Here is a 14,536-nt window from a genome sequence, read left to right as displayed (position 1 = left end):
CCGCGCCCCCCCCCCCCCCCCCCGCCTTCTTCCACTCCTCTTTTTCCCGGCTCTACTGGGCAGCTCTTGTCTGGATTCTGCAGTCATGGGCAGCCCTTACCTGAATCTGTAACTGTATCTTTTCCTTTTTCTTCTTTTCTCCATTTATTACAAGCGGCAGCCCACAGGGCTCAACAATTGGGTTATTTTTAAATCCCACATTTAAAAGTTGAATTCTCATCCCCATAGACATTCCAGGGCACCCTCTCCTAGCATAGAGTGAGAGTTCTGCCTGCTACTTGGAAAAGCCACACTGGCACTGGGCAGACTGTCCCAAAGCAAGCTGTACAGTGGTGGGGGGAGGGGGGGGGGAGGACCTTCTAGGTTCTTCACCACCTTGTCCCCTAGGAGCTACTCAGACCAGAGTAACTAGCCAGAGATCGATCCAATTAGAATGGAGACTGGGCCAGGGCCAGGCAATGAGATGGTTTATCACAGTAATTGAATGTTTACACCCCTCTTATTCAACGTCCAGAGCAGTAGGAAAAAGAGGAACCATAAATTCTCAACCTGGGAAGGTTTCTCTTTTTCCCCTTAGTCCTGAAGCTACCTAACTACCTGTGGAAAGGGTGCATTTCTTTGATCATGTGCCACATCATCCCTGGGAGGTTCTGGAGCAAAGCAGGTGGCTTCCTCTCCTCAGCCGGGGCCCCACAAGGGAGGAGAGGTTTCTCCTCAGAATTGCAGTTCTTCCACCTTCATCAGGCCTCCAGTCTCAATCCTGAAGCCGCCTGGACAAGGAGGCCAGGCCTCCAGGCCGCCACCAGGCCAGGCTCCCCCTGCTGGAGCCAGCCAGACTTCCCCTCCCCCCAGCCACAACTGCCAACAGGGATCCCCTGCACACACGTGCCTGGGTGGCCTCCACAGTCAGCCTTGGCCAGCCAGCTCTTCTCTGATCCCACCGGCCCCCCACCCAGGCTCCACAGGCAGGCACACAAATCCGATGTGGGATGGTGGAAGCAGGAAGTTGCCACCAAAGTTGTGACCAACAAAGTTTTAAATGGGGCGAGTAACTTCCCCTTTCATCTTTCCAGCAGCTCGCTCTGGAGGCTGGGCTGGAATACGCAGTGGCCACCACTTTGAGTGGCAGGTACCTCCTCCAGACTGGCCTTCCTTGGGGCTGAGGCTTGAAAACCCCAGGGCGGCACCACGCCCTGATCCAGAGGCTTGTTTGGATGGGGGCCCTCAAGAGGGGCAACCTAGTGCACACGCTCCTGTAAGCATGAGTTGGGGGGGGGGGGGGTCAAACCACCTCCACCAAGCCGGCCATGTGCAGGGTCCAGACAAAACCCGGGCTCCCGAGTTCCGGACGGGCACCCCCAAACAGTCCACGATGAGGTGTGCGGAGAGCTCGGCAGGCCGCAGCGGCGCGGGCGTGCGGGGGCGGCCGAGAGGGATGACAGGTCTTAGGTGCGCCAGCAGCGCAGAGGAGCGCGGGGTGAGGCCGCCTGCCCGCCCTAAGCGCTCCAGTTTAGGCCTCTGCTGCACTTGCCCCAGCTCCCTGCCGCCCCTGCACGTCTGTCCCCTAAAGTCCCGGCGCGGGCACAGCTTCCAGGTCCACTTTGCCGTGCACACTGGCAGGACCAGGGGAAGGGGCTCCCGCGCCAAGTTCCTGCAGCTCGAGCGAGCCCCTCCCGGCGCCTCCCGGGCCTGAGCTCGGTCACGCAAGCCGCTCCCTGCGGACACCACGTTTCTCTCCGGCGGGAGGAGCAGCCGTATTCCTGCGCGGCCACCGACCCGGCGGCTCGGAACGGGGCGGCGGGGGGGGGAGGGGGGTCCGGCCGGGGCCGCGCCCGGGTGGGCGGGGGCCGCGCGCGAGCTGCGTAGCTGCACAAACACGGCGGGCTGGCGGGGCACACGCAGCTGCGGGCTGGCGGTGCGGGCCGCGGACGCGCGGGCTGCGGAGCGGCGAACGCACGTACACACGCACACCCCGCCCCGGCCGCCCAGGCCGCAGAAGTTGACGCGCCGCGCCCCCCGCAGTCCCGCGCCCCCGCTCCGGGCCGCGCCTGCAGAGCTGCAGCCCGCGCGCCCCGCCGCCACCGCCTGCGCGCATTCCGGGGTCCCTGGGCCGCCGCCTCCAGGGCGGGCTGCTTCTCGCCGCGTGCAGGCCTCGGCCGCCGGCCGAGCACCCCACTTACCCGGCTCCTGCCCGGGCTCCAGCATCGGCTGTCCTCTTTCCTCCGCGGGCCGCCGCCTTCGGTCGCCTCCCAGGCTCCAGCCGCCTGCACGCACTCCCGGATTTTAAAAACAAACAGGCGCCGTCGCCTCCCCGCGGCGCTCGCAGGGCTTCCGCCAGCCCGCGCCTCCCAAGGCTGGGAAGTTTGCTGGCAGGGCCCGGGCGGGACGCGCGGGCTGTCACCCCTCGCTCACGGCGCAGGAGCCTCGGCGCACCCCGCGCCCGCGGTGTCTGCCTCGCGATCGCTCTCCCTCCCTCCGTGTCACCCCCAGTCCTGCGATGCAGTGTCAGGATTGCACTGCTCTGACTCATCGGTTGAGCTCACAGCTTGAAAAAAAAAAAGAGAGAGAGAGAGAGAGAGGGCGAGAGGCAACAGCGAAGGAGGAGGACTCTCTGGCGTGCTACAAAGGATTGCACAACTCCGGGCTGGGAGCGCGGAGCGCCCAGCGGCCGGCCGGCGCGCGCGGCACGGCGGCGAGCAGGAACCAGCTCCACCACTTCATCAGCACAACTGTCTCGGGTCGGCCTCGCAGCCAGCAGGCCTAGCGCCGCCTACTTCCTGCGACCAAATAAGGCCGGAGAAGGCGTCTTCAAACCTCGGGCGGCTGTCCGGGCTGGGGATTTCCAGCAGACCTCACCTCCACTCCCGAGTGGGTCGCCCTCCTCCCTCAGCCCAGGCCGGCGCCCCCAATGGCTTTGCTGGAACCAACAGGCCACGCGGCTCGTTCCTTTCACACCAAGGTCAGAAGGAGACGGTGACGAAATGCTTGGAAACCCATCGGGCCTGCCAGGAAAGTGTGTATGTGATGTTAGGGGAGGACACAAGTCGCTTTCTTCCACAAAGAAAACTCTGGCTTGGGATACGGTAAATCATGCACAGCCCTCTCCCAGGCCACTTCATTAAGTTTCCCCAAGTTTCGCTTTTAGCTCACCAGGATCCTGGTGGTACAAAGGTTATTGAGAAACTGGCCCCAGCCCCTATAAAAGAGCCACTTGCTTAGGTAATGAAGAGCTCCTGGGTTTAACTCTGGCGACGGAGGGCACGGTGGGGGCAGCTTTTCACTGCCTGCCCACATTTCCCCTGCCTTCCCAGCTAACCGCCCAGGCCCCCTGGCTGGTGGGACGATGAGAAACATTTCTGCTGCTCTGGAGATTCTTGTCGGCCCCCACATTCAACTGAAGCTCCAGGGCCAGGAGAAAGTCCAAGGGAGATTCTTTCCTTTTGTTTTGGGGTTTTGTGTTTCCCAAAGAAATGGGTCAGAAGGAAGTCTGCCCTTGAAGGAAAAAACACTGAAGAATACACTCTGTCCTGGCTGCTGCTTCCCCCTGTGACCAGTCCTCAGAAGCAAGTGCATCTCTTGCTGTCTCAGGGAGAAGGGGAGAGGCAGCAGAATGGGATTCTCACACCTTCTCTGAGCCTGCAGGGCAAGGGCCTTTGCCCCCAGAAAGCAGATGACAGAGACCTACCCCCCCCCCCCCTCCTAAGAAGCACTCCTGTCTCTTCCTAGGCCACCCCTTTGCTGGCCGAAGCACCTGTGTGCATCTGGAGCTCACACCTCACCCAGGAGGAAAAGGGCTTATTTGTGTGCCATAGTAGGATAGATATGTCAAAATAATGACACCTTAACACAGACTTATCTTCAAAATAAAGATACTTCTACCAAGGGACTGGATCAGATGACCTCTTAAAATCCCTTCCAGTTTAAAACCCATGATTCTGTGATTGTAAAAAGTGAATGGAAGAGCCAGGGAAACCACCTCCAGCAAAGAAAAGCCCAGGCACTCGGATTTAGCATCTGATATGACAGTACTGTTCCTGACAATTCTCAAAGCACATCCCACACACAGCCTCCTCAACAACCCTGTGTGTGTGAGGGTTTTATCCCCCTTTGTTTTATGGATGAGCACGCTGAGGTTCAGAGAGGTTCAGTGACTTGCCCAAGATCACAGGGCAAGCCAATCATCTGTCACTTCTCTCTTCCTCTTCCCATCTCCCCGAGAGGAAGACAGTGAGCCATTGAGGGACTGGGGTGCTCAGGTATGCAGGCCCCTAAGTAGAGGCTAGACCGTCAGGACTCCTGGCAGAGATTCAGTGTAAAGCCTTTTTGTTTTTTCCATTTGTCTCATTTCTTCTTCCCCACTGACACCTCATCCAAGTGACGGAAACAAAAGCAAAGCCACTTCGTGTTCAGTGCCCGCTGCTGCCAGGTTTCCTCTGCAGGCTTGTGGCCATCCTGTCCCTCCCCCTAGGGCCTCCCTAACCCCTGACTCTGGAGGCTTGTGGCCTCCTCTGCAGGCTTGTGGCCATCCCCTCCCCCTAACCCCTAACTCTGGCTTCAAGCCAGCCTTGAGCCAGCCCCTGAGAGCCAGTGCAGATCAGCCCAGGGATGTTCCCAACCAACCAGAAAACCCAGCTGGGGAACACATTCCTAGAAGAGCCTGCCACCATGGAGCCAGGGCCCAGCCTCCAGGGAGTAAGCGGGAGCTACTCCAGAGGGCACTCCCCACTCCACCTTGTCGCGCCAGGACTTCCTCCCTGTCCCACGCTGCTGCTGCTGCCGCTGCTGCCGGCTGCTGGGCCTGGCCCAGGAAGCAGCAGGAGGAGTAGGGGAAGGTGGCAGGGTGCATGAGAAACAGAAGTCAGTGACCTGAAGGGGTCCTGCTCATCTTGGAACAGCACATCCTTTCACCCCAACTACACTAACAAACTCGGGCTACTTCAGAAAGAAGAGAGGAAGGAAGGGGGCATATGTGCAAGAGAGGAGGGCTCCAGGCAGTCTCAGATGGCCCCTGCCTATTAGGAGAAGCCTGCCTCCCACAGGCAGGCAGAGGAGGGTGTGCACAGCCAGCTGCAGCTCTTCCAGAAAGCCCTGGAGGTCGGTTTTGCTGCAGATATGACAGTGCAGAATCACTGACATGTGAAGTGAAAGTTTTGGTTTTAGAAGCTCTAACCTCTGGGGCAGCCAAGAAGGATGCCCTTTAGAGAAGAAAAAAAGAACGTGTTCCAGGACCTTCCCCACAGAGTGGGCTCTTTTCCACCATGGACCTTTACCAACTGCAGGGAAGAGAGGAGCACAGAGCTCCAGTTCCCAGTGAGTGCGTCTGCTGAGAAACACTCCAGGAAATAAAGCACCCTTGACAGGATTCCAAACTCTGAGTCCCAGTGAAAGCAGAGGCTTCCTGGGACTGCATCAGTTCTCTGGACTCAGCTCAGAGTGAGTGATCCATCACTGCCCTGAGTGGCCATCAGCAATGTCCATCTCTGGGACCATTAACAAGCTTCCAAGGGTGGGGGCGCCTGGGTGGTTCAGTCGGTTGAGTTGCCCAACTCTTGGTTTCAGCTCAGGTCATGATCTCACAGTTTTGTGGGTTCAAGGCCTGCATCGGGCTCCACGAAGCTGGCAGTGCAGAGCCAGCTTACGATTCTCTCTCTCTCTCTCTCTCTCTCTCTCTCTCTGCCCCTCCCTGACTCGCACTGCCTCTGTCTCTCTCAAAATAAATAAACGTTAAAAAAAATTTTTCCCAAAGGTGAATTTTGTGGTATATGAATTATATTCCAATAAAGGTGTCGCGGGGCGCCTGGGTGGCGCAGTCGGTTAAGCGTCCGACTTCAGCCAGGTCACGATCTCGCGGTCCGTGAGTTCGAGCCCCGCGTCAGGCTCTGGGCTGATGGGTCGGAGCCTGGAGCCTGTTTCCGATTCTGTGTCTCCCTCTCTCTCTGCCCCTCCCCAGTTCATGCTCTGTCTCTCTCTGTCCCAAAAATAAAAAAAAATAAAATAAATAAAGGTGTCGCTAAGGAAAAAAAATAAAAGTTTCCAAGGAAGGCAGGTTCTTCCTCCGCCTACCCAGCTCCATTAACTTTCTGCTGCCATCAGTCACTATCTAAAAACAGGTTTTCTCCCCAAGCCCCATGCCTGCATTCCTGTCCTTTTTCCACTGTCCGTTCTCTGTCAGGATCTTTCTGTGGAGGCCAGCACACATGATGTGTTTTAGTGAATAAGCAACCTTTACTAGAATGTGGGGAACTGAGGGTACGAATACAGTTGGGGAAATCACAAATCCACAATACTGGGTTCCTTATGTTCCTTATGTCCTCGTTGTCTTTTCCCTTTGCAGAGTAAAGGTACTACCTCTAAGACCTCATTACCTACAGTCTCAACAGAAGAAAGAGAAGTTGTTTAGAGCACCTGGGTGGCTCAGTCGGTAAAGCGTCTGACTCTTCAGCTTGGGTCATGATCTCATGGTTCATGGCTTCGAGCCCCACAATGGACTCACACTGACAGCGCAGGGCCTGCTTGGGACTCTCTCTCTCCTCTCCATGCCTCTCTCATGCGCGCTCTCTCTCTCAAAATAAGTAAATAAACTTTTAAAAAAAAGAAGAAGAAAGAGAGGTTGTGGAAAAAAACAGTGAACCAGGACAGAGTTGGGGTTCTGCCTAACTAAAGCTAACACCCTGTGTGATCTTAGGGAAACCGACGCCTTCTCTGAGCCTCACTTTTTTGGCCAATAACAGATGTACTGAATTTTGTTACATCGACAGTGAAAGAGTGCCCACCTTCTCAGGGCTTGGGAGAATCACAAGGACAAAAAAAACACAAAACCCTGCTTTATGACTATGTCACGCTATGTTCACATAAGGGGTTACAAGTGTTACTATTTTAACTGTTTTAGCCGATGCCCCCTTCTAAAACTAGCTTCTTCCTTTCAACAACCTAGTTCAGGCAAGATTTTTTTTCCCCCTGAAAAGACCTTTGGATCCACCCCCTGCCAGCCTCAGGGTGGGCTCTGCCCAGACGCTTTCCAACAGTGACACAGAGCTCCATCCGAGTGTCCTTCCAAGGCTTCTCTCCCAGTCCCTCTTTGTGTCCTTTCCACCAAACTTCATCCACAGCGCCACCCACCCAGCCCGAATAGGGACACTCTTTTGATGGCCATGGCTTCTCCTCACCGCTTTTTGTCCTTTCTGAGGACAGGGAGCTCAAAACCACCCCAGCCATTAAGTGAAACCAGCGTGTGCTGAGAAGTCCCTGCACTGTCTTCTCTTTCACCCTTGCAAACCCAGGGGACCCACCTCCTCAGTTCACATTTACTTCACCTGTTCTGGGGCAGGGCCACACCAGCCCACAGCTGTCTGCAGCCTCTGGTCCTCCCACTTACCCTCGCCTCCACCTCTCTCTCTTGCAGGCCCGAGCCAGGTTCTGAGAGCCTTTGTCAGGCCCGAGAGGGAGCTTCCGCAGATGTCCCCAGTTGCTGCTGTCACTCTGGGAGAGCCGTCTGGCTGGGTGCAGGGAGAAGGACAAAACAGGTGTGGCTGCCAGGGAGGGCGGGCCAGCAGGGCCACGGGGGCAGAAACACCCTTTCTTCACAGAGCCCGGGCTGCCGGCTCCCCAAAGGTCTCCTTTCAGCACAGTGCCGTGCCTCCCGCAGAGCCAGCCGGAGACAGACTCCATGACTGGCTGTTCTCTGGAGCTCAGCCTCCCCACCCTGTGGCAGTGGGCCAGGAGGAACGGGACCCACAAGATCTAGTGTGTGCAATGGGGTATGCTTAGGAGCATCATTTTTAAGTGAAAACAAATACTGATACATCATGGACTAGAATCCCAAATTCATGTTCAGGGGAGAATACAGGTTAAGAGCAAAAGCCGCGCCCTGAATCCAAATCATGCCTCACGTGAGCTTGATGACCTTCAGCGCGTTATTTAACCACTTGGTTTTTCCATCTGCTAAATGGAGATAAGAGCTTAACAGTATCTGGCACATATGAAGTCTTTTATAAGGGTTGGCTATCACCTTCCCTCATCTCCTGATGGATCTCCCCGCTTCTAGTCTTGCACACTTACCATCGGCACTGCCATCAGAGCGATCACATCCCTTTGCAACAGTTCCCAGCATCCTACTGCAAAAAGCTGAGACCGTTAGCCAAACTGTTAGGTGTATACACTTCAGGCACAATCCGGCCCTGCCCTACTTCCCAGCCCCAGGGCCACACAGCCAAGCAACTTGAAGTGCTCCAAGATGCCTGCTAGCTCACACATGCTCCTCCTCCCCCCACCTTCATCCACAGGTAAACCCACACCCCAGTCTCCCATTAGACTTGAGCTTAATGACAGCTCTTCCAGGAAGCCTTCCTTGATCCCTCTAAGCAGAGGAAGGCCACTGGAATGTATACTGCAGGAGCCCTCCCAGATCTCCTTTATCAAGCCTGTGTTGGCTACTAAGGGCTCACAGCCACCCCCTTTTCTTTTTTTTTTTTAATTTTTTTAAATAATTATTTTTGAGAGAGAGAGACAGAGAGAGAGCGAGGAAGGGAGAGAGAAAGAGGGAGACACAGAATCCGAAGCAGGCTCCAGGCTCTGAGCTGTCAGCACAGAGCCTGACACGGGGCTCGAACCCACGAACCGTGAGATCATGCCCTGAGTCGAAGTCAGATGCTTAACCGACTGACTGAGCCACCCAGGCGCCCCTGGCCACCCCCTTTTCAAAGGGAGCCTTTGGGGGTGCCTGGGTGGCTCAGTGGGTTGAGCATCCGACTTCGGCTCAGGTCATGATCTCACGGTTCGTGGGTTCAGGCCCCGCTTCGGGCTCTGTGCTGACAGCTCAGAGGCTGGAGCCTGCTTCAGATTCTGTGTCTCCCTCTCTCTCTGTCCCTCCCCTGCTCACACTCTGTCTCTCTCTCTCAAAAATAAAGATTAAAAAAAAAAAAAATCAAAGGGAGACTTTGTTACCAGAGAGCACTGCAGCCAATGATTGACTAGGGGGTGGGGCAGGGGAATGGGTCCAAAAGGTCAGGCCCCTTGCCTCAAGGTGAGACCAATTCTGTGCTGGTGCAATTCATCCTTCTGGGATCCCTGTGGGGTCTGGCTGAAGCTAGCTCCAGCTGCAACACATCCTTCCTTGCATAGCTTCCCCCCCAGCCCTAGCCTGCTTCCTTCACTCCCCTCCTCCTAAGAACACTTCCTAAGTCAATCCCAAGCACCCCTAACTGTCTCTGTCTCTGCTCCTAAGAATCAGAGTGGCCACTTCCTCCCCTAAACTCCCATGGTATGCCCTTGTTCATCTTTCCTCCATCCTGATGCATTGTTCTACACATCGTGCTGCTTACAGAGCTATCTCCCTCCTAGGATCAGAGCACAGCCTAGATCTTCATCACTTTGGATCCCTGGCACCTACACAGTGCCTACATATGGTGGGTGCTCAGTAAATGCCTGTTGATCAATGCACAAATAAAAATCATATATGTGAGAATTTGATGTAAGCAGTAAAATGTAACATTATCATTATGACTTTTATTACTATTTCTTCCATTCCAAATGCACAGTTAACATCTCTGAAATCAGGACGCGTCTTGTAAGTGATAGCACGTCGTGGTTAAATCAGTAGCATTTTCTCTTTCTTAGTTGTACATAAAATAATGGTGCAGCTTACAATTACTGGTTTCTTAGGTTCAATACTACTGCTACCACAACTACGACTACTGAGGCTCAGTCTCCTGGGTTCTGGAGCCTGCAAGGTGAAGTCCACAGAACTGAGAGACCCCGTTACCTGAGCTCAGTAGCTGTCGGGCAATCAAGCTTTCATAAAGTGACTTACAATTTCCTAGGGATCAGAAGGACCCCTGTTCCAGATGCCTCCAGAAACTGCCATGGATGCAGGCCAAAGTGATATGGAACAAGCTCTGGACTGGGAGTCAGGAGGGCAAAGTGCTAAGCCTGGTTCTTCCTCTAGTTTTCTGGATGATCCCATGCAGGCTCTATCAACATGTTTATTGAAGATCTACTAAATGCTTGATGTGATTTGAGCCCACTGGATCCACTGGATCCACCCAGAGAGTAAGCCATTGTCCCCATTATACAGATAAGGAAGCTGACTTTCAGAATGGTGAAACAGCTCTTCCAAGGTCATACAGATGGAATTCAACCCCTGGACTCTCTGAGCCCTTCCCTCTGCTCTATGAGCATATGTCTCCGAACTTATGTTTTCCCAGTAAGGAAGCTGAATAATGAGGAGTTACAGACTGGAGGCTCACAATCCATCCTCACACCCAGATAGGTTTTATTTGACCCATATAATAATGCATTTGAGGGGCGCCTGGGTGGCGCAGTCGGTTAAGCGTCCGACTTCAGCCAGGTCACGATCTCGCGGTCCGTGGGTTCGAGCCCCGCGTCAGGCTCTGGGCTGATGGCTCGGAGCCTGGAGCCTGTTTCCGATTCTGTGTCTCCCTCTCTCTCTGCCCCTCCCCCGTTCATGCTCTGTCTCTCTCTGTCCCCAAAAAAATAAATTAAAAAAAGTTGAAAAAAAAAATTAAAAAAAAAATGCATTTGATCTGAAGTGAATTACAGTTGCTACCAACATTTTTTCTAAGCAGGAGATTTAAACGAAAAATCAGGATTTCTGGTTTGTCATGAAAAAGACTGGAACACTGGCCACATTGAGCCCTCCTTCTTGGAGGCGGAGCAAAGTAGCTCCATGAGGTGAATAGCACAGCGTTAGGAGAGAGCAACACCGGGGTAGGAGCAGAGCCATGGTGGGACTCATACACCCTAACTCTCCACCCCTTCCCTGGCCACTGACCACCTCACTTGTGCTGTTTTCTTATACCCAGCCAGCCTTTCCTATTGAGAATGCCCCTGTTCCCTACGGGCCTTTGAGTGGGTGACCCTTGAATCAGATGAACTCCAATGCCCTCTCCAGCCCTGACAGCCTGTGTGTGGCTCCTCCCAGAATCTCCCCAGCAGCCCCCTCCAAGGAGGTCACTGTATGAACCTAGTTTGGAACCACTCAGGCAGGCCCCTGTCTCACACCTACCCCCTCTTTAGCTTCCATCAGGCCCCCAGTGCCTGTCCCTCTCCATTTCTCCTCCTTCCACGCCCAGAGCATCAGTCCCAGTCAGCAAGGGGGTGAGCCAGGCAGGTGTGCAGACGGGTTAGCCCAGGCCAGGGGTGGAGCCCCACCCAGGAGGGAGGGAGGGAGTGAGGAAGGCAGGGTTTTGTGTCTCCCAATAGGAAAGTAGTCTAAGGAGACGGAAGAAGGTGGGGAGGTTCCGCAGTCACGGAAGATGAACACAGGTTGACACATGAGGAAACACAAACAGTAAATCATCAAGAGAAAGAATGTACAGGTCTCAGCAGCAATTTAAGATATGCAAATTAAAACACCATTAAGGACCCATCATGGCCTGGAGTCCACGTGCAAATAAATAAATAAAACAAGAAAGCTGCTGATGGCAGGGCCATTAGGAAACAGCTGCACAGACATTGCTGGGCCACTATAAGCTGTTCAGACCTTTCTAGAATGTGATTTGGCATTGTGTTGCAAGAGTTGAAGACCTTGATCAGGTAATTACGGTTGGGAGACCAGATTCCATGAATATAATTTAAAATGCCATCACAGAGGAGTTTTTACAAGAGAGGCTCATGGCACCTGTATATAGACCCAAAGAATGAAATCCATTCAGACTATGGTATGGTAACAGAAGGAAACATGAAAAGGCTGGCACATGGAAACAATCTGATGAAAACACTTGATGAAATCATGCTACGGTGACAAAATGAACACAAGGAAATAGTAAAGGTGGACCCACAAACTATGTTAAAACATCCCCAGGAACATTAGCAGCAATCAGAAGAGGATTCTGAACAACATAAATTGCTAAGGTGTAATGTTTATTCTAACTTGATCAAGATGGTTTAAATAACAATGATGGCGATGATGATGATATTGATGATGTAAGGGCCACTGAACAGGATTTAGTCACCATAAAAATACCCCAGCCAAACTCCCTAGAAGCAGGGAGGCCCAGGTTCCCAGCTTGATGAGGAAGGAAAAAGGGATGGAAATTGGGAGGGAAAGGGCTATGTCTGTGGGCAGGGGGCCTGCCCCAGAGCTTCCCTTACCAGGAGGTCTCTGAAAGACATCTCTCTCTAAAGAAACAAAATCACACAAATAAACCCACACCATTTAACCTCTAACGTCCTGGGTGCTAGCTCTTAGTGCTGCGTTTTCACTCTCAATTTTACTAATACCTTATTTCAGCAACTCCAGAGGTGACACCAGGGCTCTTTGCGGGCTAGCCTAGGAACCCAATCGCCATTTATAGCATTGTTTCTATGGAAATGTGTTTCAAGCTTCAAGAAGTCTAGCTGCTGACAACCCTGGGGCACGCACGTGGTCTCTAAATTAGGGAACTGAGACGAGCCCTACTTGCTGGGTCCTGGGCTCAGGAAGACAGCTTGTTACTTAGATTCTGTGGTAGTTAATACACACACCACCAGCAATGACCCCATTAGAGCAGGCTCCAGGTCGCTGTAGGGGGTGGAGATGGGACCACGGCATCTAGGAATGTACCTAATATTCTAGGGAAGCATGTGGACATTCTTTACCCCCGCCTCCAAACACACGGTGGAAGACTGGAAACTGGCCTCAGTACCCCTCATGAGTCCAGGTGAGCCCTGAGCCCACGTGCTGTCCAATTTCTCCCTCACCCTGGCAAACCTCTAGCCACCAGGCCCCACTTTAGCCTGATCTCAGAACAAAGAAACTCCAAATCTTTGACAGTTCTGGAATTTGGTTTTAGCAGATCGGTGCTTGAGATAAATCACCAGGGCCCCAGCAGGGCCTGGACATCTCTCCACACGTGCACTGCTACGGTGGCTTCTGTTCTAGCAGGCTCCAACCTGCCCGCACAAGGTCTGCCCAGGGCTCTCCAGCCCCCACCCACTTCAGACTCCAAACAACACCGAGGAGTCTCCATTTCCTGCCCTGAACCACACTGGTCACAGGGAAAGGAGGATTGCAGGCCCTCCAAATAGACACTCCACATGTCAAGAAAGCTCCCCACTAAGAAGAAATGGCTACACACACACACACACACACACACACACACACACACGCAAGCACGCGCACATGCAGAGAGGCAAAACCAAGGGGGAGTGTTGGAGTCCCAAGGTTCTGAGATGCCAGAGATATGAGAAGGTGGTCAGAAGAAGGTCAGCTGCTCAGCCACAAGGCCACACCGGCAGCTGCGAGTCCCAGCAGAGCTCATGGCAAGATGGGGGTTCACAGGGCCCTGACTGCTAAGCCAGAGGTAGACTGGATAAATGTGGGGGGGGGGGGTTTATGAGGCTAGCAATAAAGGGCAACTCAGAGTTTCAGTACTTTAATAAATATGTGCAATACTGTAAACACCCAAGACACTAACTCACTAGGGCTCTATACCTGGGTGAGGCAGGGCTGCAGGAGGTCAGTGTGCAAAGCACACCCTCCCTGCTGCCTGCTGGAACTGCAGAAGAGAGAACAGGCCTCCTCCCTCTGTGGCTGAGACCGGGCAGCTTAGAGGTGAGTGGGTGGCTCAGAGGCGGGCCTCAGGGCCACACATACTCATGGGGCTGGTTCCCTGGAAAACCAGGTGTGAAGAATCGTCTGGGGGCTCTGAGGCCACTTGGGGGGGGGGGTCACCTGCATCAGGCAGAGTCCATGCCGGGAGCCCCAGAGTTATACAGTCCGACAGTCTGTGAAGTCAGGCCTTCCATTACTAAAAGACTCCGTTAGCCAATCTGAATTCTCCAGCCCCTGCAGTGCAGGTGGCTGATAAGACACAGCAGTTCTGTCTTCCCCGTGGTAACAGATGCGAGGCTTGGAGGTTCCTCCCCCTGGCCTTCCCACCCACATCCAAAGTCTTTGCTACCTTAAGGTCTTAAAAAAAAAAAAAGGTATATAAATTACATACATTACTAAAACAATTGCAAACACACAAATACTCTATTCATAACCACTTCACCTAAATCCAGTATTTACCTTATGCCAATTTATACCATGACCAATGTAATCAGTTCTTACCCACTGAAGTATGTGTGCAATTTTGCCTGCTAAAACAGAAACCATTTTCACCGAAATTCATCAACATTTTCCTGTGAATTAATATCACCTTCATATTCATTTAACAATGGCACAATATTCCACTGGATCTAGGTGTCATGAATTCATGAATTACATAGCTATGTGGAACATTTAGGCTGTTTAAACAGCCTAATTTTGCTATTTTAAACAATGTTGCTATAAATATCTTTATGCATATAGCTCTTTTCCTCTTTAGAATCATTTCCTTAGAATTAATTGCCAAGAGTAATACTGATAGGTAAAAGGAAATTGACATTTTTTAATGGCTTCAAGTTCTACTTTTTAAAAATATATTGGGGCGCCTGGGTGGCGCAGTCGGTTAAGCGTCCGACTTCAGCCAGGTCACGATCTCACAGTCCGTGAGTTCGAGCCCCGTGTCAGGCTCTGGGCTGATGGCTCGGAGCCTGGAGCCTGTTTCCGATT

General features: G+C 53.2%; 1 protein-coding gene across 2 annotated transcripts in view; it reads right to left on the bottom strand.

Moving 5' to 3' along the window:
- MIDEAS (mitotic deacetylase associated SANT domain protein) overlaps nt 1–14,536 on the bottom strand; it is a 65,916-nt gene that overhangs the window by 37,743 nt on the left and 13,637 nt on the right. The window contains exon 1 of one of the 2 annotated variants that reach the window (XM_049611378.1): nt 2,181–2,258. The exons of the other annotated variant lie outside the window; for it this stretch is intronic. The gene's annotated coding sequence lies outside the window, so the exon portion shown is untranslated. Of the gene's footprint in view, nt 1–2,180; nt 2,259–14,536 lie in introns of those variants that run through there. 2 annotated transcript variants of the gene reach the window in all.

Source organism: Panthera uncia (genome assembly GCF_023721935.1).
Source record: "Panthera uncia isolate 11264 chromosome B3 unlocalized genomic scaffold, Puncia_PCG_1.0 HiC_scaffold_1, whole genome shotgun sequence".
Lineage (NCBI taxonomy): Eukaryota > Metazoa > Chordata > Mammalia > Carnivora > Felidae > Panthera > Panthera uncia.
Note: the sequence above shows the minus strand (reverse complement) of the source record. Positions and strands in the feature narration are given on the sequence as shown.